The sequence below is a fragment of the Suricata suricatta genome, chromosome 3 (assembly GCF_006229205.1).
Source record: "Suricata suricatta isolate VVHF042 chromosome 3, meerkat_22Aug2017_6uvM2_HiC, whole genome shotgun sequence".
NCBI lineage: Eukaryota > Metazoa > Chordata > Mammalia > Carnivora > Herpestidae > Suricata > Suricata suricatta.
Window position 1 is genome coordinate 142907331 of NC_043702.1, and position 12695 is coordinate 142920025.

At 39.9% G+C, this 12695-nt stretch overlaps 1 long non-coding RNA gene across 1 annotated transcript; it reads left to right on the forward strand.

Moving 5' to 3' along the window:
* The first annotated feature begins 5693 nt into the window (after positions 1 to 5693).
* LOC115288250 lies at positions 5694 to 11403 on the forward strand. The gene is made up of 3 exons (XR_003906906.1): positions 5694 to 5958; positions 9813 to 10102; positions 10624 to 11403. It is a non-coding gene; the product is annotated as an uncharacterized LOC115288250 (long non-coding RNA).
* The last annotated feature ends 1292 nt before the right edge of the window (positions 11404 to 12695 follow it).

Consider the following 12695-nt stretch of genomic DNA (forward strand, 5'->3'; position numbering starts at 1 on the left):
CCTCCTACACTGTTGGTGGGAATGTAAACTGGTACAGCCACTATGGAAGCAGTGTGGAGATTCCTCAAAAAACTATCACTAGAACTCCCTTATGACCCAGCACTAGCACTGCTAGGGATTTACCCAAGGGATACAGAAGTGCTGATGCATAGGGGCACATGTACCCCAATGTTCGTAGCAGCACTGTCAACAATAGCCAAAACATGGAAAGAGCCTAAATGTCCATCATCTGATGAATGGATCAAGAAGATGTGGTTTATCTATACAATGGAATACTACATGGCAATGAGAAAGAATGAAATCTAGCCGTTTGTAGCAAAATGGATGGACCTTGAGGGAGTCATGCTCAGTGAAATAAGTCAGGCAGAGAAGGACGGATATCATATGTTTTCACTCATAGGTATAACAGGAGAAACTTAACAGAAGACCATGGGGAGGGGAAGGGGGGAAAAAGAGTTAGGAAGAGAGAAAGAGGCGAATAATGAGACTGTTGAATACTGAGAACAAACTGAAGGCTGAAAGGGGAGGGGAAATGAGGAAGAGGGTGACGCTCATGGAGGGGGGCACTTGTGGGGAAGAGCACTGGATGTTATATGGAAACCAACTTGACAATAAACTATAAAAAATAAATAAACAAAATTTTAAAACAAGTTAAAAAAGTTTACATAAAAGAAAAAAAATTGAATGTTTAACTGGCTGAGCCACTCAGGTGCCCTGATATATACAGCTTTTGTATGTCACTCACATCTCAATAAAGAGGTATAAAAATTATACAACTGAGAATGAGTCTCTTTATGAAACAAAACAAATAAAAAAAGATATAAACAAAATAACGGTCTCTTAAATGCAGAGAACAAACTGGTGGTCACCAGAGGAGAGTTGGGGGTGGGGAAGGAAATGCGTGAAACAGACAAAGGAAATTAAGAGTACACTTATCACACTTATCACGATGAGCACTGAATAATGAATAGAATCGCTCAATCCTTATACTTATACCTGAAACTAATATAACACTGTATGTTAATTATACTTCAAATTTTAAAAAGATACAAACTTCCTGTTAGAAGATAAATAAAGAAAAAAAGAAGAGAAGGAGTCCCCAATACAAAATTAGGACATCAAACACTTTTGATAGAAATATCCATATTGCTTTTCAAAAGACTTGTATCAGCTACTACTTTAAGAGAAAAACATCGAATTCTCAAATTTTATTCAATTATGGCATCCTCATTACTGATCTGGAGGCACTACAGTTGGGAGGCACTTTTGTGTTCCCGTCACTCTGTGACAGTAGGCTTGCTGTCAAAGTTAAGAATTTATTTTATCCCATTTAATCTTCTGGAAACTTAATTTTTACAGAATGTGAGTTATCTACAAAAAAAAATTTTCTAAATGAACCAGCAAACATTTCCTAACAAACCTACCATGAGTGAAGAACTGTGCCGAATACTAGGGAAAACACAGCCCTTGCTCTCAAAGTATTTATTCTCCAAAAGGAAAGCTGATATGATTTACTTGTCTTCCATGCCATCCGCTTCTTGATGTTTTGTATTAGTTACACAGACAGTATAAAAGAGAAAGTCATAAGAGCCATAGAAGAGATATGGAGAGCCTAAAGAAGGGACAGAATGGAGGGATACATTTAATGAGATTGGGAAATCTAGTATCAATTGCTTTGAGCCTTGTCCTCTTTTATTAAAAATAATAAAATCCTGGGGAGAGAGCTTTGGGGCCTTAAGATTCTGTTATAGAAGGCTCTGGCAGAAATAGAGCTTTCTCTAGAAATTTTGGATTTTTTTTAAGGCATTGAATATGATGGAACAAAGAAGTTCTTGTTCGTGTTCATCATCTTTTCCACTAGTATAAATTCTTTCTCTAGTGTTTCAAGTGGAAGTAGTAGAATGGATATGTTGTACAGATACTCTGGATACCTATATATTTTACTATTAAATTAATGATAATAAAATATAAAATGTCGTTCCTCCATCATTCTAGCCATATTTTAACTCCTCAATGGTCCACATGGCTAGAGAGTTTATATAGAGAACATCACATCACTGCAGAAAGTTCTATTGGACAATGCTGATCTACAGTATCAGGTAGTTCTGGAGGCTCTCCATTTGGTAAAAACTCAGCTTTTCTCTACTTGTACGTTTCTGACACCTGGTGCATGTGTTTTCTGCACCAAGCTACTCTGACACTGTGTGGAGTTAATGCAGTCTCCATAGGTTAAGGTTCAGTCATCCAAGACTGCCCCCAACTTTAGACACTCATGGTAAGCAGTCATTCCCCAGGTTACCCATCCCTTCTATCTCTTGACTACAAATCTGAAGTGCCTACGACCTTTTCCTTGATGTTTGATATTTTGCTAGGGGGATTCACAGAACCAAGAAAATATTTTATTTCTTATTACTGATTTATTACAAAAGATATTCTTTAAGTTTATTTATTTATTTTGAGAGAAAGGCAATGCAAGTGAGGGAGGAGCAGAGAGAGGGAGACAGAGAATCCCAAGCAGCCTCTGCACTGTCAGCACAGAGCCTGACACAGGGCTCGAACTCATGACCTGAGCAAAAACCAATAGTCAGATGCTTAACCGACTGAGCCATCCAGATGCCCCAAAGATATTTTAAAGATACAAACGAATATCCAGAGGAAGAGATATATAAGGCAAGGTCTGGAAGGGTCCTGAGCATAGGCATTTCTGTCCTGTGGGGCTGAGGTACACCACTCTCGCTGCATGTGGATACATTCACGAACCTGGAAGCTTCCTGAACCCATACTTCAGAAACTTTTATGGAGGCTTTATCATGTAGGTATGATTGATTATTAACTTAATTTCCTTCTCTAGAAAATGGTGGGGCTAAAGTTCTAAGCTTCTAATCAAGGCTTGGACTTTCTGGTGACTAGCCTCCATTCAAGAGCCAACCAAAAGTTGTCTCATTAGAACCAAAGACAGTCCTATCACCTAGAAAATTCCAAGGAATTTAGGAGACCTGTGTCAAAGTTCCTATTACTCAGGAAATTACAAGAGTTTTAGGGGTTATGTGTCAAAGGAACTGGAGTCAAAGACCATATATAAATATTGACTATGTAGTTGGGCATTTTTAGAGATTTTGTAATTAGAAATGAAAGACCCACTTTGCTATGGATGAAGGAAGGGGATTTGGTTATCCTGTTTTCTAGGATATCGTTAAGAACATTCTTTGATGGGGCACCTGGGTGGCTCAGTCAGTTAAGCATCTGACTTTGGCTCAGGTCATGATCTCATGGCTCATGAGTTCAAGCCCCATGCAGGGCTCTATGCTGACAGCTTAGAGCCTGGAGCCTGCTTCAGCTTCAGATTCCGTGTCTCTGTCTCTCTCTGCCCCTCCCCCACTTGTGCTCTATCTGTCTCTCAAAAATAAATAAACATAAAAAATAAATAAAATCTACTTTGTTAAAAAAAAAGAACATTCTTTGAACATCAACTATTTTCAGAGTATCTTATGTAAAATGTGGTCTAGAATAAAAAAAAAGAGAAATTCTGAACATTAAGATTTCTAATCTGTGATTTCTTTAGTTACAGATAGAATGATAACATGTCCTAGTTTACATGGGTGGTCCCAGCTTTTTCCTGCTTCCTTGGCACATAGTTGTTATGCATTCTCTATTTGACTCTTAAGGTGTCCCGATTGGGATTATAAATTATATGGTTAGTCTGTTTATAGTTCCATTCCCTCCTTCCCTGTCGAAACTTTGTAAAGCTTCAGAACAAAAGCCCTCTAGCTGCTGGTTTCCTGAAACCAGCTTTGCCCAGGTCACAGTCAGGTCTGTGTGCTCCCACACTGTAAAATTATTCCTCACATATTTACTTACTTGCCAACTTACCTGTGACAAATTATTCTCTTAAGGATGAACAATCTGAGCAAACAACTGTTCAACTAGAAAGTAAAATGACTCAAGGCACCATAACCTTCATCAAATCTTTACATATATTTATTTTCTGCCTCAACAGATTTCTATGAGTGTGATAATGAGGAGACTTGCATTGAAAGAAATGTAGAAATAGAAGTATTTGAGGGAAAGAGAATTTATGTGGGAAGCAGAATATGTGTTTCTTACTAGTTCAGTCCTATGTATGAACTTAGGTTTCTCTCCTTTTTACACCTTGCTCCTGTAGATTTCCATCTTTTACAGAGAAAATCAGCCTTCTTCATTTGAGCCAGTTTGATTTTTTTTTAATTCACAAGCTAGTTAACAAAGTGTAGTCTTGGTTTCAGGAGTAGAATCCAGTGATTCATCACTTACATGTAATACCCAGGGCTCAACCCAACAAATGCCCTCTTTAATAACCCATTCCCCATTCCCTCCACCCCCATCAACCCTCAGTTTGTTCTCTGTATTTAAGAGTCTCTTGTGGTTTGACTCCCTCTCTGTTTTTATCATATTTTTCCTTACCTTCACCTTGTTCATCTGTCAAGTTTCTCAGATTCCTCATGAGTGAAATCATGTGATATCTCTCTTTCTCTGACTTACTTATTTTGCTTAGCATAATGCCCTCCAGTTCCATCCATGATGCAAAAGGCAAGATTTCATTCTTTCCCATCACTGAGTAGTAGTCCATTATATATATATATATATATATATATATATATATATATATACACACATACATATATATATATACACATACATATATATATGTGTGTGTGTGTGTGTGCGCGCCACATTTTCTTAACTTCAAAGCTTCTTCCCCCATTTAAAATACACCAGTCTCTCTCTCACTTCCTGCCTATGCAGTTCCTTCATTCCTTAAGATTCAGCATGAGTGTCACTTACTCAAGGAGATCTCTGATCCCCTGAATCAGGTCAAGTGCTCTCATGTTCTCTATAGCCCATCAAAGCAGTGAACTTGAATTTTCTATTTACTGGTCAAAATTTGCCTTGAGACTTTAAGCTCTGTGAGAATAAAACCCAAGCCTATTTTATTTGCTTTATTCCTTCAGCCCTAGAACAGAATCCATAGAGTTACTACTTAGTAATATTCATATAAGGAATATGTAAGTGAATGAGCAAGTCTCTGCAAGTCTTTGTATCCAAGGTTATAGAGTCAAGGAGGACATGGTTTCTATCCTTAAGGAGCATTGTAAAAGAACTGTGATACAAGGAAAAATAAATTTCATAGAAGAGGTAAAGAAATTCTGTAGAAATTCAGAGGGAAATATCAACACATCGGAGATAAGAAAAGGTGTCTTGAAAGAGGGAGCAGCTGAGATAGACCTTAAAGGGAGGCTGGAACATTGATAGGCGATGATAATGAATGTGTGGTTAACATTCAATAAAACCTTTTATGTATAGGAGGATGTTGTTGTAGGCACTCAGTCAGTAAGACAAATAACACATGAGTCCTGTCTTAAAGGAGCCAGTGATCTAACTGGAAAACATATGGACATACTGGAAGTGTTGACACAACAGCAAAATGCATTCCATGCTAAAACTAACAGTACAAACAGAGTGCTGTGGCAGATGAAGGCGTGGGGGGACGGAGACAGAGAGAAGAGGGATCGGTTCTGACTGGGAATGTCTCTTCCACTGGGGTGGAGAACAGCCGAGCAAAGGCCTGCAGCTGTGAGGATTAATGAACTTCTTGGAACTGGCCTTTGTTTCTCTTGTTGCTTGGCAACCCTCATTCTGGCTCTGGAGATGGCCACCACTGGGAACAATTTTTTTAAAAGCTAAACTTTAAATCCCCCATTTACACATTGACCACACTTGTAAAACGTTTGTCCACACAATTGCATATTTGAGCAATGACCTTGGCCGGGTTAAGAGTATTTCACCCAAATTTTACCTTCCTTTTGTGTTGGCCTGTCCTTATGGGGTACTCGCTGGACTGTTCTAACTTCAGTAACTCCTAGGGACATTTTGAGCTGGTTTCTTCCAAAGGGAATTGTGACTGGTTAGAATCTACTTCAGGTGAGATCTATTTATTTCCCTTTCCCTCTTGGATTCTCACTTTGGGAGTTATAGGTTGTGCTGCTCTACAGAGTCCCTGTGGTGCATGCGCCAAATGGCGTGCCTAACCCAGCTGGCCACCTCTGCCCTTGGGACGCTCCAAGGTTGCTCCGCAGCAGCCTGAGGGGGGAGAGAAGCAGTTTTTATCTTCAATTAACATGAAGTTTATACGTGGATGCTAACTCCAGCTATAGGCTCTTAAATGTACATCTGTCTGAGTGTCCAGGGAAATGGGAGCATCAATGTCAAGTGCAGATGCCGACACAAATCTGAGGATCCCCTGAGTCATCAGCATTATGGCATTTAGCTAATGGCCGCTATTACAGACCACTGGAAGATACAATGCCAGTATTAACTAACGGCGTCTGAAAAGCCTTTGGATAAATCAAGGCATACAAAGTTCTACAATATATTAAATTTCCCCCAACCTCAAATATTCCTGGAAATATGGGAAAGTTGGCAGTGAACTTATTTTTTTTTATGGGAGAGGGGTGTCTTCTGGACAGAAGGGACATTGTTAAATGTCCAGTTGATCTAAGACTACAGAATGATATAATGGAATGATGAGCTCATCTCTAAATGTGCAAATACATTTAGTTCTTATCAAGGAGAGAAATGCAGCTTATACAAACACTATATACGGCCAACTCCCCTGCTATCAGCACCAACTGATGTTGCGACCTCTCTGTATACCACAGGCCTCTGCTCTGCAAATGAATTTTGTTGCAAAATCTGGAAGCATTATTCATTTAAGGCAGAAAAGAAAGTATAGGCCCAAAAGACACTAAAGCATTCAATTTCTTGTTAACTTAAGCATAGCTGATGCAGGTCAAAGCACAAAATATTTTGGGGTGCTTGGGTGGTTAAGCAGTCGGTTAAGCGTCCGACTTCAGCTCAGGTCATGATCTTGTGGTTGGTGAGTAATACTGTATGCGTGTGTGTGAGTGTGAGTGAGTGTGTGTGTGTGTATCACATCTTTATCCATTCATTTATTGATGGATGCTTTGGTTGCTCCCATAATAAATTATGCTGCAATAAACATAGGGGTGCATAGATCGCTTCGAATTAGTACTTTTGTATCCTTCCATAAATACCCAGTAGTGGAATTACTGGATCATATGACAATTCTATTTTTAGTTTTTTTGAGGAAACTTTATATTGTTTTGCTGCCCAGTTTGCATTTCTACCAATAGTGCACAAGGGTTGCTTTTCCTCCACACCCTCCCCAGCACTTGTTTCTTGTGTTGTTGATTTGGGTCATTCTGACAGGTGTGCGGTGGTATCTCATTGTGGTTTTGATTTGCATTTCTCTGATTATGGGTGATGTTGAGCATCTTTTCATGTGTCTGTTGGACATCTGGACGTTTTTGGAGAAATGTCTGATCACGGCTTCTGCCCATTTTTAAATTGGATTATTTTGGGGGTTTTTTTGGTATTGAGCTGCATACGTTCTTTATATAGCTTGGATACTAACCCTTTATTGGATATATCATTTGCATGTGTCTTCTCCCACTCCATAGGTGGTGGTGGTTGTTGTTGTTGTTGTTTTTAGTTTTATTGACTGTTTCCTTTGCTATGAAAAAGCATTTTACTTTGATAAAGTCCCAATAGTTTAGTTTTGCTTTTGTATCCCTTGCCTTAGGAGAAATATCCAGAAAAATGTTGCTATGGTCAATGTCAGAGAAATTACTGCCTATGCTCTCTTCAAGGATTTTTATGGTTACATTTAGATCTTTAATCCATTTTGAGTCTATTTTTATATATGGTGTAAGAAAGTGGTCCAGTTTCATTCTTGTGCATGTAGCTGTTCAGTTTTCCCAACATCATTTGTTGAAGAGACTCTTTTTTCTACTGCATATTCTTTTCTTCTTTGTCAAAGATTAATTGACCATATAATCATATGTTTACTTCTTGAAATATTTAGCACTTTTTAAATAATCTTTTTTAATGCTTATTTGTGTGTGCGTGTGTGTGTGTGTGTGTGTGCGTGCGCGTGTGAGACAGAGAGAAAGAGAGAGAGAGAGAGAGAGAGAGAGCAAGCGCACATGTTGGGGAAGAGCAGAGAGAAAGGAGGACACAGAAACTGAAGCAGGCTCCAAACTCTGAGCTGTCAGCATAGAGCCCAACGCAGGGGCTTGAACCCATGAATGGTTCAAAAAAAGAACGAAATCTTGCCATTTACAACAACATGGATAGATCTAGAAGGTATAATGCTAAACAAAATAAGTCAGTCAGAGAAAGACAAATATCATATGATTTCACTCAGTTTGTGGAATTTAAGAAACAAAGCAAACAAAAAAGTGACAACCCACCCCCAGACTGTTAACTATATAGGACAAGCTAGTGGTTAGCAGATGGGAGGTGCCTGGGGGTTGGGGGAAGTAGGTGAAGGAGACTAACAGTATACTTATCATGAGGAGCACTGGGTACTGTATAGAATTGAATCATTATATTGTACCCCAGAAACTAATATAGCACTCCATGTTAATTATACTGGAGTCAGATTTTTTAATAAAAACACACAAAATATTTCAGAGCAGAAGTAACATTTTCTTCCCATCTCTGGCATCCCTGAGTGTGAACAGCCCACCCAAAGACAATTATGCTGAGCAAGTCCTTTGTCATTTGTAAACCAGACATAAGTCTCTGAGAAAAACCATCTTTCCCATAAAAAATAAAACTCTGACTTTTATGGCCAATTTGTGGGATTTGGTTTTTTATTTATAGTTCTTTAAAGCAGATACAACAGTACCCAAAACAGGATGAGCAAGGAAAAATAAGCTCTCTGTAGGAAGGAATTTAAAGAAAGAGCCCCACACCCATATGGTGTCTGTTATAAATGCTTTATGAAGCTATTCTTTGGAATCAGCAGTCTTATTGCCAGAGAAGGAAAGCTGAGAATCTGGTCACTATTGACTCCTAGCCACAAAGCAAGTACTGAGCAACTGCCACATCTTTCTATTTTATTTAGTCAGTTAGCATTGCTTCTCACGTGGAAACTTCTCCCTGTGTGTTTGGGAAATCTCTTACCGCACCATTTAAAGCACAGAGCTCTTGGGGCGTCTGGGTGGATCAGTTGGTTAAGCCTCCAGCTTCCACTCAGGTCATGACCTCATGGTTCATGAGTTTGAGCCCTGTGTTGGGCTCTGTGTTGGCATCTCAGAGCCTGAAGCCTCCTTCAGATTGTGTGTCTCCTTTCTCTGCCCTTCCCCTGTTCATGTTCTGTCTTTCTGTCTCTCAAAAATAAACATTAAAAAATTAAAACATAATAAAAATTAAAAATATAAAGTGCAGAGCTCTGGGGAGGGCAGATTATAGCCCCCTTTAAACCAGGTGCAGCGCAGTGGCTCAGATGATGCTAAACCTAGTGCATTCTGGGCACACGCATGCCTCCAGGGCTTGCCCATAATATTACAGGAGAGAAATAAGAGTTGTTGGTGAAGGCGAAGAGGGAACACAAGAGGTGCCTGTGGCTTCCAGAAAAGGCCTTCCACAGCGTACCAGGCAGGATGCATATCACCCCCTGCGGAATATCTCAAACTTCCATGTGGTTTCTTTATTAGAACAAAAAGAAAACTGAAAAGGGAAGATAGTAGACTTATGCACAGATAAGAACTAGATAACACTTCCCTCTTGAGATCACGGCTCTCGGAGTAAGAGATAATCCACAGGCATCCCCTATCAGACAAGCAAGCATTCCATTTGTTGCAAATTCCTTCTGCTCTCAACGTCTTTAGAATCCCTGTTCCTTGTGATTACGGCATTTTGAACTCTCCTGTAGCTGAAATGTTCCTTTTCTGCTTATGTCTTTCCAGCTCCTGAAGAACATGCCTTTTAATGGGCTCGTGTGTGCCGTGGCTGCACGTGGGGCCAGGTTCCTTTGGAGAATGGAGAGAAATGGCTGAAATGAATTCCCAACTCTGGAATGAGAGCCTGTTGCGTGTTTTAAAAAGCCGTTGGCTGAGCTCAAGGCATAGCTGGATGAAGCAGAGATGTGAAAGCTCCAGTTGTCCATAAATATGTTCCCAGAGTTGTAAAGACGAGGTTTTGCTTTATTTTGAAAAAAGCTGTTTTCCTTGTGAGGTTGGAGTAGCTACAGAACCTGGTAAATGTAGACTAATCCTGTCAGCTGTGCGCAATCCTCTTTCCGTTGACCAGTCCGGTTAAGCCAGAGGAGAGAGTGGCATGTCATTTCTGTCCCACCACTAATTGAACTATCAGGAGCCTTGGAGAATTACATTATTCAAAATCCTTAGACACGCTCGATGGAAAGTGGCAACTATTAAGTGTAAAGTACGAGGCCAAAGTCTCACCTCCTCTACAAGCCTTTCAGTTAAAATACCCTCCCTTGGCCCTGAATTCCTATATGTGACCCTGAGTTTAACCAAAACATCTCTGACTTTCCACTTGGTTATTTTGCTACCCATGTTTTGTTTCCCCACATGGATTTTGGTTAGAGGGAAGAGGCCTTGTTTTTAGCTTTCCCTTTATTTCCTAGTAACACTTGCTTCAATAAGCCTATATTAAGTGCTTGTTAAATCCTTGCTTAATTAATGAACAATTCTTCCATTCTCTTCTGTCAGTCCCATCAGACTAAACGGATTCCCTCAATATTTTACACTCTAGAGTCCAACTGGTAAACTGGTTCTGTGGTTCTGCTGTTAATCCTCAGGATCTGACTGACTGCAGCAAAATCAGAAGGACACCATCCGGGAAGAGTCGCCCAGTGATATTCTCAACATGGGGCCCTCGATGCGCCTTAGCAGCTCTCTGTCTTCACCTTGCCAACCGCCTTCCAAGAGGAAGGGAGGGGACAGAACACATTTCCCAACTCTGGTGTCATTGATAACAAAGTGAAACAGACAATACGATGAAGTTACGTAAATTATAGTTAGCGTTGGGAATGCAAGCCTTGTCAGATGATACTCTTCCTATGTCATCTGGATTGCAATCCTAAAGGTCATTGCCATTTATAAACTGGAAAGAAATCCACTCAATAAAACAACTATCACCAATTCTAAGCAGCCTGGATGCAGGTAAAGTTTGTCCCAAGGGTGCCTCGTACCCACTCTTCCATATTCAGCCTCCAAGTCTATTGCTTTAGACTTGTCACAAATTGTCCAGTTTTCTACTATTGTTCCTGCTTTCAAACAAACATTTAAAAAAAATCCTGCCTTACAAATATATGGAGCTTGCTAACTTTTCCCCTGTGAGGAGACGTGTTTTTAACAAGATGCAGTAAAACCGTGATAATTAATACACATGCATTGTTAATTACAGAAATTTAAACATTAGCCCACTCCAGATTTTTAAAAATATGTTTTTTTTAATTGCTGGTAAGAAACTAGTGACGGCATGCATTAATGAGGCCAGCTGTAGCTGAATAAACATCTCTTGCAGAAAGAAGTCGTCAGATATTGTTGCACAAATCACTTCATATTATTTTATTTTTAAAGGGAGAGATCATCTTGCCCAGCTGTTCGGTGATCCAGTATCCTGGAATAAAAACATCTAAAGGTCAGCAATGAATCTTTCCTGAGGCCGTGATGATACTTTCATTTTAGAGGTCTGGGTTTGCCTGGAAAGGAGCAGCCAAGTGCATTACTTAAAGGAAAGGAAGCACTTCTACGCTTTTATTTTGTAAGAGAATCTTCAAAAGGGCCCACCTTTTGGGCACCCACTCGAGGGGCCCACTCAAGCACCTTACACTGACCTGTATTTCAGCTCTGCACCCTTTAATTTTGGCCAAGGTGCAGACACAAACTCATTTCTTTGTTTCCTCCTTAGCACAGCTAAGACAGATTGGAACTTTCACAAAACTTTTCTAAAATACCAACAAAAACAAAACAAAACAGGAACATTAAATATAAAAATACATGAAAACTGTGGCATATAAACTACAATTTCCTGATTTTATATGTGCTGGTGTGCACAGAAGGCTTATAGATCGTGTCCTATTTTATACTCTCTCTGAGATGGTTTACTTTCCCCTAAATGGCTGGCACACATTTACAGCTTTCTCACATAGGGGAGGAAAATTGTCCTGCCCCTCTTAGTGTCCCCAGCTGGGTCTGAAGGTGAAACTGACAAAGATAGATTCACAGCAGAAAGGCGTGCAAATCTTATTAAATTGGTTACATGTACATGGGAGCCTTTACAAGACAGTGAAGACAGAAGTGAGTAGAGCAGGGCGCTTTTATATCTTTTAGACAAAGGAACAATAAATATGTGACAAATAGGCAAGACAGAGATTTGGGCTAGGGGTAGCAAATGGTGAAGAGGTAAAGGGTTTATTTATTACCCTTCTTAGCTCTGAATTCCCTGTTTCTGGTGATAAGGATGTTTCCCTTTCCCCTCATACAGGGAGGATACCTTTCACATGAGAGATTTATCTCCTACTCTTGCGTTTTTACAAGAGGTTGGGGAGGAGAGGCCAATCAGAGTGAACTTTCTGTTTCTGTCCTTTTCTCAAATTCTTTCAGGGTAAGATATTCAGTAGGCTAACGTACCATATTTGAGGGTAATGTGTTCTGAACCCCACTCACTCTGCCTGTGTTCTGACTTCCAAAGTCTGATTCAGCTCCCTATGGAGGAAATAATTTGAACATCCTCAGGCTCCTTCTAGACATCTTGGCTACATGGTGGTCCAGATCAAGAGAGAGGTTTCTGGGCTCCTCTCTCCCCTTCCCCACCAGTAC